This window comes from Bombina bombina, chromosome 4, assembly GCF_027579735.1.
Source record: "Bombina bombina isolate aBomBom1 chromosome 4, aBomBom1.pri, whole genome shotgun sequence".
In the NCBI taxonomy this organism is placed as follows: domain Eukaryota; kingdom Metazoa; phylum Chordata; class Amphibia; order Anura; family Bombinatoridae; genus Bombina; species Bombina bombina.
In genome coordinates, this window is record NC_069502.1 from 465,823,112 (window position 1) to 465,837,219 (window position 14,108).

A 14,108-nucleotide genomic window follows, 5' to 3' on the forward strand; every position below is an offset into this window, starting at 1 on the left:
CCTCCTATTTGGTCAGCGTTATTGCAGGGAAGCCCTGATAGTTCTTTGAAAAACCCTTGAGGGTCCATATCTGGGCGGTATATAACTGTTTTATTTTGATGTGTAGCTATTAATGACACAGGAAAACCCCATCTGTATAGGATTCCATTCTTCTTTAGGTAGAATGTGATGTGCGCCAAATCCCTCCTCTTCTGTAATGTTACTGGTGAGAGGTCTGAAAAGATTTGTATTTCCTCTCCGGCGTGAAGTATAGGGTGCTGCTTTCTAGCGCATTTGAGTATTTCCTCTTTATCTTTATAACTGAGGAATTTGGCTATAATGTCCCTAGGGGGGGCTTTGGGTGGTGGTTTGGGCCGTAGTGCCCTATGGGCCCTCTCAATAGGAATCTCTGCGTTGTGAGTAGGCCCTGCTGTGTTAAATATCGCTGTTACACTCCAAAAGCCTCACAGCATGTCCTCAAAGGCGTGTACAGCACTTTATATGTGAAGGGTACAAAGATAAAAAGGGAAGAGGTGCTGGTATGAATTTGGTAAAGGTATATGAATACTCTCACCACAATACCCTATACTTGCTACAACACACTACTTTCCAGAGCAATGTTTCACCATGGGCAGTATTAAATAACTTCAACTCCCCACGCCCGTTGCTGCCACTTAATAATGTGGGGCTCTGTTTTTAAACTGCCCCTGGCAAGGCAGAAGGGCTTACGTAGGGATCCATCAGGACCACAAAGAGATCGCACCGGGTATGTAAGTTAAACCTACTTAGAACACTGCTAAGCAGTCACCCTGCGAGTTGTACCCGGTGCGTGTATGCGGTGGCCGTGGGAGTGCTAATGTCGGCTTACCACATGGAGTCTGTGAACGTGTGTGCGGCTCCCGGAAAGGTCTCACCTCCTCTTCAAATATAGACCAGGTACAGTTGTCACCTGTCTCGCCGGTCTCACCCACACTTGTCCGGCTCTGTAAGGTATTGGAGCCCTCTCAGTGCTGGTCACAAGGTTTCTCGAGCTCAGGAGGTCTGCCATTTATCACACTGCAGATTATCCCCAATGCTGCATACACTCCGATCTTACGTGTAGGGCCTGTCAGGTCAGTTTATGCACAGTCTGGTGTGGGAGGCTCAGAAGAAATTCATATAAGGTCCCACTATAATTTATAGTTATGATCCTCTTGACTTATAAGGAGTAGGGAGGGGAAAATTGCCATAAATATACATTTCGCCTATAAGGGAATAGGGAGCCCTTCTAATGTGCGGCCATCATCCTGCATGGCCAGGCTCCGCCCCTCCTTTGATTTGATGACGTTTTTACGCGATCTCGGATGCACCATGTTGCGCAATATTTGATTTGCCACGTTTGCAAATGAGAACACAAGTTTCCAACCATGATTTTCTTGGATTATGGATTGTGTCAATCATGTACATTGTTGAAACATAGATGAAATAAATATCTATTGCTGGCTGTCTCGTGGAAGAAACAAATGAAGGCAATGTGTTTTTGATCCCGAATATATTTTGAGTTAAGTGCTAATCCATGAATGTTCAACAATGAATATACTCCATCTTGTTTAATATGTTTGTCAACAATATTTTAACTTTACAAAATAATTAATGTGTTGTGTTTAATTTTCTACATATATAATTCCTAAACATGCGCTTTTGTATTTTAATTAATTAATATGCATTGACCTTTATCATATGATAAATATATATGAGATGTCTACTTGTTCTATATGTTATGTCCTACTATTTCTTCTTAATGTAAATGCTCAATATCGCGTCATGTACCGATTCCACATTTTTTTAATCCAAATATAGTACTGTGAGCAGATATTTCAAATGTAACTCTTAAAAGGACATGAAACCCTAAATGTATCTTTCATTAGTTATGTTAAACATACAATTTTAACCAGGTTTCCAATTATCTTCTATTCTCACATTTGCTTCAGGAGGAGCATCAATACACTACTAGTTTTTAAGTGAACACATGGGTGAAAAAATGACAATCGGTAGATATATGCAGCCACCAATCAGCAGATCTAAGTTATGTTCTTGACTGCTCCTGAGCAGTCTTAGATAAACCTTTCATCAAAGGCTAACAAGATAACTTGTCAAAGAATATGAGTAAACGTGAATGTTGTTTAAAATGTTATGCTCTGTCAAAATCATGTAAGCGAATGTTCTGCTTTCATACACCTTTTAAATTAAATAGATTTCAGAAATAAGTCAAACACTATAATGTAGCTTGAAAAATATACACTTTATTTAACACAGAGATAAATATGGCATACAGGCTTATTATCAAATTGTAATGGTCAATATTTTGTATTAGGAGAACAGTTTGGACATGACATCGCAAAAAACAAACAAATCTAATAATCAAGGATAGCATGTGATGATGTTGTCTCCACACACTTGTAAACAATATGCCTCAGAGTGTGCTCCACAAGTGTAAGAAGACAACATCATCACATACCTATCCTTTACACATTAAATAAAATTATATATATATATATATATATATAAAATTACTTCCTCCTCCTTCCCTTCTTCCCACAAGACGGAGGCTCTGGGGAGGGCAACTGCCCCCTCCGACGAGTTCTCATAGGAGATGGTTGGGGAAGAAGGGAAGGAGGAGGACTATAAGTGGTTAAGAGATCACCAGGCTGATGAGGAGATTGAGGCAGCATAGAAAATGGAGGCACAGGAGCAGATGGTCCAGGAGCAGAAGCTCTTTCGCCCAGCCCGCTTGGTACCTTCCAGAGGACCTGCAACATATTATTTAGTGTATTGAAGATATTAGTTTGTCCTTCGAGCAGTTGGTTCATTACTCCTGTCATGAACACCCTGTTACCCGCCTGTTCCCTCCGGGAGGCACGCATCTCTTTGAGGAAGTTCTGCTGGTGCACGGGGGGCTGCTGCTGCAGGGATCTCTTCTGCAGCGGGGGCTTCTTCAGGGATATCTTCCATTTCTCCCCGAGGTGGTGAGTCATCTGCACTACTCTCATGCCTGGGTGAATGAGGAGCCTGTTGGTGCTGTGCTTCCTCCTCCCTGGCCTCAGACTCTGTATATTTGAAAATGAAAGAAATCGAGATATTAGCACAGTTCTGAATAAAGATGTAAATGTTCTATTTGAAAGTGTATTAATGAGGCTGCCTTCGTAATTCAATTGTAAGCCAAAGCAATCAATACGATTTCTGTATTTGCAAACCCGTCTTTCTGATATCAATATGGTCAATATGAATGTCTTTTTTCGTTTGTCTTAAATCTGTTGAAATGCACACCTAATCTGCAGACTAGATACTAATGTGATGGCTTTTCTTCAAATGCAACTTTCTAAAGGTAATTCTGAATGCGTTTACGTAATAATGTTGAAAAAAGCATAATTGCGTTAGTCATATCCCTAATTTGAGAGTTAACCCAGAGAACACCTCCGGATGGAGGGTCCACTCGCCGGGATGAAATGTCTGTCTGCTAAGGAAATCTGCCTCCCAGTTGTCCACTCCTGGAATGTGGATGGCAGAGAGACAACAATTGTGAGCTTCTGCCCACTGAATAATCCGCGCCACCTCCTTCATGGCAAAGGAACTGGATGGTGTAAATCAAGCAAAATCTAAATATGGGATGGGTATGGGATGAAAGGGAATGGGGTATGGAGTGTAGGATTAAAGGTAATTGGGTATGGAGTGTATGTATTTGCGTTTATATAAGGAATGTACCAAAAAAACAGCACTCGCACACTCACCCAAACAAACTCTCACTCACTAACGCTCTCTATCTCTCTCACTAACTCACTCTCTCAAAAACTAACTCTCACACTAATCTCTCTCTAATCTCACAAAACCCTCCAATGCCTAGACCTGCACCTAACTCGAAAAAGCAATACAGTCAAAGAAGCCATGCTTAGAGCGTGCTTATATACCCTATGTAAATGTTTAATGATGTACCGGTTTGCGAAATAAACGAGGTTCAGGTGTGCTTTATTTTTTATTTTGTATGTGTGCAATGTGTAGTAGTTGTTTTAATTTGCGCATGCTCATATTGAGTTTGTAAATGCACATATGTATTTGTGGAATGTGTATAATGCGATGATGTCATAGTGATCATTTTGCATAGAATTCTCCAAATTTATTATCTCCTTATCTAAATGCTGATTTGTGATGGTCTCGTATTTGTTAAGTGTTGTAAATGTTTATTTGAAATAATGTTTCGTAATCGGCAATATGAATGTTTTGTTTGTGTATCAGTGTGCAATTCTTTTTTCATGTTGTTTTGTTCTGAGTTGCATATCGCAACGTATTTTCCTATTCCTCGTTTAGTGTAAATGTTGTGTAATATTTGTTGTTAACGATTATGAATGTTGAATGCGTATGTGCTATGCTGTGTGAGCAATTGTTGTTTGTATATCTGAGCTGACTGTTTTTCTTGTCCATTATGTCATGTACAGTACGTAATATGACAGAGCAATGTTTATTTCTCGCGAGATCGAGTGTTAGATGAAAAATCTGTGTATTCTTCATTTTGCATTGGTCTCTATGAGAGAATCCATTGCGCACCCGTGATTACGCTTGGTAAATAAACGCGGTACTCGTGTTACCACAACGCGTTTCGAGGTTCTTTTCAGACTTGTAATACCTAGGTTATGAAAGGTGCGCAATTAAAATAACGTACACAATATTAGCGAGCAGCCATAACGCCACAACTCTTAATCTAGGTGATTGTTTGGTATTACATAATTACAAATCCTATTATCTATGTTTGAATTCTATGATATTAATTTGGATATTACTTTATTGTGTATGTACGGGGCAATATGTAACATATTTTGCTTCTGTGCCATATTGTTCCTCTTATTACTGTCTTTCTTTTATTTATACTGTATGTATACCTTAATTGAAATTTCAATAAAAACATCAATATAAAAAAGAAAATAAATATTAAATTTAGAAGAAATAATTGGAAATACATTAAAAAGGAACCAATTTCATAGCTAACTGTACCTTTAACGTGAGGGGGAACAACTTTTGGGGATGTCAGTTTGTATTTTGGGTGTTTGTTTAGCTTTAAAGGTGTCAGAGAAATACCTAAGGTAATAGGGGTTGCGTTTGTAGGGCATCCCATGGATTATAAAAGGTCTGATCTATAATGTAGTATGGAAGCCAGGCTTTATAATGGTTAACAGATGAGTTGTTGGTAAACCTGGAATGCAGGTGTTACTTGAGGTGGGGAATACAATGTGGTTAGGGTTACATGCAGTGGATATGGCATGGTTCGGGTTACTGGAGCAGTGGGTGGTCTGGATGAATCAGAGAGTCCACCAAGGTGTTGTAATAGCATTGGTTATAGAACACAGGTACCAGTGCTTATTGAAGCAAGGGTCAGTTGCTGGATTACTGGGCTGAATATCTAGTGCAAAGTTGCATATTACAGAGTGGAAAACAAAACATTGGTAAGTGTAACTCTGGTTCTCTCACACTCCTCATAAAACCATATCCAGTATTAAGGGTGTCAGCAGTAAGCCTACCCGAATAAAGACAAAGGTGTGGTAAAAGAAAAAAAAATCAGTGGAAGAATAATCTGCAAGACCTTGTGCATGTGCTGAAGGAAAGTTAATGAAATAGCTGAGCTTTACTAAAGTAAACTATCAAAAAAGTAGTTTGTTCCCAGGCTCCACTGCATCGACCGGTTGACTGATTTACCAATATCCTTTTGTGGTGGCAGAAATGTTTAGGCTGTAGCACAGTAGTTTCAAATGACAAGATGCACATGCCCAACCCCATACCATTGCATTGCAATAATAATGTTAGGCTGTGCAACCAAGCATAATATTGACTGTCATATGTCCCTTTAACAATCGATTTAGGTGCAGCTCAGTCGCACTTCTCAGGAGCTCCTGATATTTAGATTAGAGAAAGTGCTTTATTTTCAGATTTTAGCAGCTTAATATTTAAAAATTGAGAGATATCCTCTCAAACTATTTGCAAGCTATCCCCTGCCTGAATTTCAAGCAAGAAGCGCTGCCGCAACAGGGAAGAAAAATCCTCTTTACAGCATACCAGAGCACCCGTGACTGGCAGTCGTCAACACTCCACACCGGAGGGTAAGAACTCCGCACAGAAGTACGGCCACAGCCTAAGTGGAGAGGGGGACCTGTAACACAGCAGCACCCCAGCCGATAACAGAACGACTGATCCGACTGCAGGACCCGGCTGTGAATAGAGGCCACACGCCACTTACAGAGAACGATCACGCGGCACAGCTGGGGAATACCAGGCTGAGAGGAGAACACTTGAAACATCCTCCGGTGAGGGAAAAAGGACCATTGGGGTCAGTACGACCAGTAAAGACCTGCTCATAAACGCCAGCCTGGTTTGGCGCGAAAAACGGCCATCTTGCCAAGAATACAGAGCAGCCCACCACCAGAGGTAAGAGGCACAAGCCTGCAAGCTACACACATCTAATGAACCAGCGCAGCATATCAATAGCCTCACGCAGTAATCTGATAAGCCATAAGGGATAAGGAGAACAGCTCTAAGGCCCTAATAAGTGACTGATACACCCAGAGATAATAAGTTAGGCCCATAAAAGTAGCTGGGCCTGATTATAGGAGAACTTCACACTTGAACCCTGGGCCTAGCCTGCTACTTATTTCACATAAAACAAGCATTACACAGGCAGAGCTTCTCTCAGCGACAGCACAAAATTAAACGAAGCCTGGAGAGAGAGAAAACTTTGTGATTACGAGCCAATCTATACCTCACATACCTCAGGTTCTGCACCCTATAACCAATAAACCTGAGCGAAACATCTTGAAACTTTTTAAACTAAGAGACTGACCACAGATAGCACACATATTGGTCTCCTGAGCAATACCAAGGTGGGTAATAGCTCTCCTAACAGGTTATAAGTTTGTCATAGCAGTATGTAATCCCTGGGATTGACGTGAGGGGATATCTACCTCTACATATGCCTCTACGGAGACTTAGCAGAACACAGATCACTATTTACATGATGAAGATCCGTTAACGAATATCTTTGTATTGCCTAAAACTCCTTTTGATCTATTAACACTGCCAGGAATATCTCACTGCCTCTGGGGCTGCTTTACCCTATACTCTCTCATAGAGGAGGCGGAAATACTATCCCTTCTCAAGATTTCAATACCCACCATATCTAATAGTAGTACTTACTGATATACCATTGTGATGGCTACAAGAAGAGGCGGGAAGGGAGAAAAAATATTAAACCCTAGTACTCCTAACACAGTATCTTCCTTCTTCAAAACCTCCCACCCCTCCAAATCTACTGGAGACATGGAGACAGGGAATGGCCCAGATCAAACCTAGACACCAACCCCTGAGGATCAATCCCCTATCACTAAGGCAGATCTACAATCCCTAGTATCGAAAAAAGACCTAGTAGATAATTTTGATAAACTATGGGGGAAGATAGATTCCATACACACTTCGATGACATCAAGTCTAGCTGAGATTAAATCTGACCTCACTGATATGGGAAATAGAATTGACATACTAGAAGATCAGAAAGATGCAATGGTGGAAAATGTAGATGATATAGCACAAACAGTCTCCAACCAGCAACAGCTCCTACAGGAAATGCAAGACAAACTGGAAGACCTGGAGAATAGGAGCAGGCGAAATAACATTAGGCTGAAGGGGATTCCAGAAGATGTCATCACTAAAGATATTCCAGCATACATAGCACAGCTTTTCAGTCAAATAACAGGGTCACCTCCGAATTACACGTTCCACGTGGAAAGAGCGCACAGAGCTCTCAAAGCTAAGACCAAAAACGGATTACCCCCAAGGGATATAATAGTCAAAAGGACCTTTTTCCCTGACAAAGAAAAGATACTGCAGGCCTCCAGGAAAACCCCAACATTCAAATTTCAGGGTAATATAATACAGTTCTTTCAGGACTTGAGCTTACGCACCCTGCAACGAAGAGGCTCCCTGAGACCCTTAACCAACATTCTACGCAAACAGCAGATCCCTTACAGATGGGGGTTCCCCTTTGCCCTAAACATTCTCAAATCTCAAAAACTATAACCATCAAGGATCAAGTAGACATCCCGGAGGTGTGTGGGATATTAGGCTTGGACCCTCCGATCATTTCGGAGCAGGAGCCATTAACATCGCGGATGGGCAGCTCGGCAGGTGCCAATCCCCAACAGACCTGGCAGAAAGTCAACCACAAGAGGCAAAAAACAAGTGAATCCAGAGACAAGATATCATGAACTGTCTTCCCTTTTATTTCTCCTCATCTTCAGACAACATGAGACAGGAGATTAAAACTCTGAGCGGTGGGGGAACTTCCGGGCAGCGGCCATGTTTGGTCGCATAACTGAAAGCTGCTACAGCTTTTCTCTGAAAAATGCAAAAACTTACTTTTTAGCTATATAATCTTTTACAAGAACTGACTTACGCTTGAGAAGCTGCACCTATTTTACTCAGTTTTGCAGGAATTGCTGCTGACTTTAGTGCCTGGAAGCCGTTTCAAGATCTCGGCCTATATCATACCCCCCGGCAGGGTGCCTTTGGCCCTGTCGTTACGCGGCACTTACAGTGCTACAACTTTTGGCATCTAATCTACTACTCCCACCGAATCCAATATAAGATGGACCCTCACACATGGGAGACTGAGCTGAGACAACTATTACAGTCCCACTTTGACAAGCTGGAGCATGCTTTATTTGGAGGTGTGAGACTCCCTTCGCTGCCGGCAGAAGCGCTGGGTGATACACTATCGGACGAGCATCACCTCATTACATCGCAAAGTGATGAAGCGCCACCAATTGAGGAGATTTGCAACTTGGCTGTGGAGTCTGTACCTGCTACCCCACAAGGGTATATAACGCAGAAGCCAGTCCTTACCGCTTTGACTGCCATCATGGAAGCACCTCCTATTGCAGCACACCAGCGGGAAATTATGAGTAAAGCCGAACCTACATGGGGAGAAGAATCCCAAGCGCAGTCCGAATTGAAGGACTTTCTCTTTCACCTGACAGCCTTACATGTGTCGCAGCCAGATGCAGGAGGTCGGATCGTGGTCGGTCCATTGCAGGCAACGGGCTGTTCGTGTTACAGCAAGTGTGGGCTCCGTCGCACCATCACTGAGCACACTTTGATGAGATCTACCATAAACAGGACAGGTGTGGGCTAATTGTCCTATGTGAGTGGGATTGCTGAGGAGAACTTGGACTATGGCATTTGGGCAGATGGCTGTTAAGGAACTTTTTTATGAACAGTTTTCATATATGTTTTGCGTGCCTTTGTGAACAGACTGTCCATATTAATAGTATCACCTGTCTTTTGAACGTTAATCACACTAGTATGTCTATCAATCTTACAAGTTTCATGGTTTTATCCTAATATATAATACAGAATGTTACTGGTATCACCAGACCTGTCATTGTTATTATGCCATCATATATGCAAGGTTCTGTATTTATTATTTGTTGGTTATCTATACTGTCTGCATCTTTGGTATTCTTAGCCCTAAACAGGCATGCATGTCCCCCAATGTTATAAATCTTAAATCTTTGTCTTAATGTGCACTTTTGAATCTCATTGATATCTTTTAACCTATTACTGTCATTATGTTGATACCAGCTTTGAGGGGACTCTATATTTGTTATATATGGTTTTTAGGTCTGGGGGCCCCAGGGGTTGAGCCCTATCCTATATCACTCCTTCTAAGAGCCCCCCACTATTTTGTTAAATTTTGCTAAATTATGTTAATGTAAACACACTTGCTGTAGCTTTAGTTAGCGCTCAAGCCAAATATGCTTGCGTGGCAAGTCTCCAGATTTTCTGCTGTGTCCTGAAACTAGGATGATATAAATCTTGAAGAATGTAATGCTGACATAGGATTATAAGACTATTACCGATTTGATATAATTCTCTAGTAATGTCCCAATAGGCTTCTGTAAGGCCCCACTCTATAGCTTTTGGAGATAACAGCCAGCTTTACCATAGTATTGTTTAGATACTCTCACACCTCTTCTACAATTAATATACAGTTGATATACAGTTAATTTTGTTTAAGTGTCCTAGCATAGTTAGACAGTATATTAAAGAGGAAACCCATCTCCGGCTGGGCCCCTGGGCAGGATCTCTCCCTGGTTTTCTGTTCTCGCCTCCAGCGGCCGAGGAGGCGAGGGCATTGGATTAAATTAAACTAATAATCTGTCCCACGTTACACTGGATTAATTCATGGTCAGTACTCAATACCTAGATAGCAAAGAAGTCTTGAGTGTATTTTCATAATGTTTGCTTAGCTCCAGTCAAAGAGGGAAACAATAGCTCCCAGTGTGTGGTATGTTTTATGTGTTTTATGTCTTGTTATGAACATTCGGTGTGGACAAACTTTGTTATTACTTAAGAGTTTATTTCCTATCCCTTATAGAAAAGGAGGTTCATCAACTGAGATCCAAGAGTGGTCTCCTTTTATTTGGGATTACTTCCTGTAGATTGATACCCTTAACATCAATATGAGGTCCAAAAGTGGCCTCAGCCTTCGGTCAGGAAGTATACTGTTTTGTTAGGCAAATGTTATATATATTCTTATATTTTTATAACATGGTGTATGCGTAAATATGTAAACAATTGCTCTCTATGTTTTTCAATGATTTACAGTATACTTGTATGTATGCCTGCTATTGAACCTCAATAAAAAAAAATTAAAAAAAAAAAAAAAAAAAAACTCTGAGCGGTTGCCTACAACTAAGACACTTTACAATTCAACCACCGCTAACTATGCTGAGAAACTGGCCCCTATTGCCTGTCCATGTTGGGTGGACCCGAGGGCCTTCCACATATTGTCACCATTCTTATAGTCATGGGCCCTGACGGGTCGTGAGGAAGACCTATTCAGTGACAGTTCTCATTATGTTAACACTCTGAGGAGGTAGATGGTCGCCTCCCTAAAGATCAGGGTTTAGTGGACACCACTCGACCCATAAGACACTCTCAAACAATGTTAAAACATCCCTCTGTTGGGGACCAGTTGTGTGTTAATTATCTAATGTTTTTTTGTTTGCTCCCTCCCTCTCTCTCCCTCTCCCCCTCCTTAGGCGATCCCTCTGAGATACCGGTTCACAGGCCACAACACACTACATCAGTCCAGAAGTTCTGGGGTAAGGTGATTTATATTACAAGCTGTAAACATGCATACATACAAGCTACCTCATACATTAGCACAAACTACCACAAATGTCTATGAATACCAGGATTAGACTGATTTCTCATAACGTACGGGGTCTTAACACAGACACTAAACGTAGATTAGCTATGAACCAATATAGAACACTAGATGCTAACCTGGTGTTTTTACAGGAGACTCACTTCCTCAAAGATAAGCTACCAAAATATTGGGCTAAACAGTTTAACACACATTACCATGCTACGGCACCTAATAAGACACGTGGGGTATCTATCCTAATCCATTCCTCAGTGGGCTTCATCCACAGCAGCACACTAGCTGACCCTGAGGGTAGATATTTAATAGTGAGGGGACGCATTCTAGATACCGAAATCACTCTATGTAATGTTTATGCCCCCAATGATAACCAACACACATTTTTTGCCCATGTTGCCCATCTCTTAACAGAGTGGTCACAAACTAAAATTCTCTTGGCAGGAGACTTTAATATAACAATGACCCCCATTCAACCCTCAAATACCAAAACAATGACCCCCAAACACCATAGACATAATCGCATCGTCAAGGCTATACAGGACGCTTTATGCCACACTCTCTTAGTGACACGTGGAGCACATTATACGGTACAACAAATGACACTACCTTTTACTCAGCCGCATACAACTCCTACATCAGGCTTGATTATATCTATCTAAGCCAGGTATTACAATCTATGCTACAAAATTCGAAGATACACACATGCGTGTGGTCGGACCACTCTATAATTGCAATTGACCTGGGGGGCTTGAGGGATATCAACAGGAGTAGGACATGGACGTATGACAATACCCTGCTAAGACATGACCAAGACTGCAAGGACTTAATACGGGCCATGACAGAATTCTGGACCATTAATACCGACTCTACCACAAACCCAACATATGCATGGGCAGCCCATAAAGCAGTAGTTAGGGGACTATTGATTCAACTCAAAGCTAAAACTAACAAGAAATACAGAACCCAGACAGATCAACTCCATATTAGAGAGACAACATAGACTGACTAAAAGCCCAGCGACGTTTAAAATCCTCCAGGAAAAAAAACAATCCCTAGCAACAATCTTAAACTCACAAGCAGCAAGAGCAGCGCAACGACTTAAAGCACATTATTTTATCTACGCGAATAAGCCAGACAGATATATGGCTCATAAGATTAGGGAAAGATGCAAGGCGTCAGCTATACCTTCAATAGAGACAGAGAGGGGGATCTTGACCTCTCATCCCCAGGAGATAGTTGATACTTTTGCTAACTTCTATAGTAAACTTTATGACAGGAAAAAGGTGACACAAAATACAGCGACAGTGACTCGAACAGTGACATTTCTTGGAGACTGCAAACTGACTTCCCTTACGACAGAACAGAAGGACACCCTTGATGCCCCGATATCCCCTGGGGAGATCTCGAGAGCTATTAAGGATTTAAAACCAGGGAAGGCAGCAGGCCCTGACGGTTTCCCCGGGGAATACTATAAACTTTTTAAGAGCACACTTGTCCCCCACTTGACCAAATTTTGCAATTTCATCCTGGAAGGCAACCCCATCCCCCAAGACCTTTTGGATGCAAAAATAGTAGTTATCCCCAAGCCAGATAAGGATCATAAAAAATGCCAAAACTACCGCCCCATTTCGCTAATTAACCAAGACCTCAAAATCTTTACCAAGATCCTGGCCAATCGTCTTAAACCAATAATGCCACCCCTGGTCCACCCCGACCAGGTGGGATTTATACAGAATAGGGAAGCCCCAGACAATATAAGACGAGTGATTAATTTAGTCCACCACCTGGAAAGTACGCAGACGCCTTCTCTGATCCTGTCATTGGACGCGGAGAAGGCGTTTGACAGGATAGATTGGAAATACATGTTCGCAGTTATGGGGGAATTGGGCTTTGGCGACACATTTATGACTGCCCTACAGGCAATATATTCGAATCCACAAGCCCAGGTAACTTCAGGGGGGTACAAATCCACTCTTTTTCCCATACTGAATGGGACAAGACAAGGGTGCCCCCTGTCCCCCCTACTGTTTGCCCTTTGTATCGAGCCGCTAGCGGCCAAAATTCGAGCTCACCCAGACATCTCAGGAATCCGAGTGGCCCTATCAGAATACAAAATAACTCTATTTGCGGACGATATTCTGCTCACCATTACTACGCCACTAATCTCACTCCCTAACTTACATATGGTACTAAACGATTTCTCAGATATCTCGGGGTACAAAATTAATATGGAGAAGAGCGAACTCCTTCCGGTGGCCATCCCCCCACATACACGAAGTATAATTGAACATAATTTTGACTTTAGATGGGCTACAAAAGCAATTAGATACCTAGGTATTAATCTCCCAACACAGATGCAATTGTTATATAAATATAATTACACCCCACTCCTTACTCAGTTTAGAAAAGACCTGTTGAAATGGAAGATATGCGGTTTCTCCTGGATGGGAAGAGTAGCATTAGTTAAAATGAACCTGCTCCCACGCATCCTATACCTCTTCAGAGCCCTCCCCGTTAAACTAGTTAACACAGATATTATTAAAATGCAAGCTGAAATTCTAACTTTTATAAGGGGGCCACAATCGACTAGAATAGTGAAAAAGGTAATCTGCAGGAGTAGGGGGGCGGGAGGGGTGGGAGCTCCGAACCTTCTGGAATATTATAGAGCAGCAAGATTAGCCCAAGAGTCCTGTCTTCTGAGGAGGTCGGAGGAGGCTACATGGGTATTCTTGGAAAGGGATTTGGGAGGATGGGAGGACAGAGACTCAATTCTGTGGGACCTCTCACCACACTCTGTTAAGACACACATTAAGACATATACCTCAGACTTGACTATGCAGACTTGGACACAGGCACTCAGAAGAACAGACTTATTTCCTAAATCCTC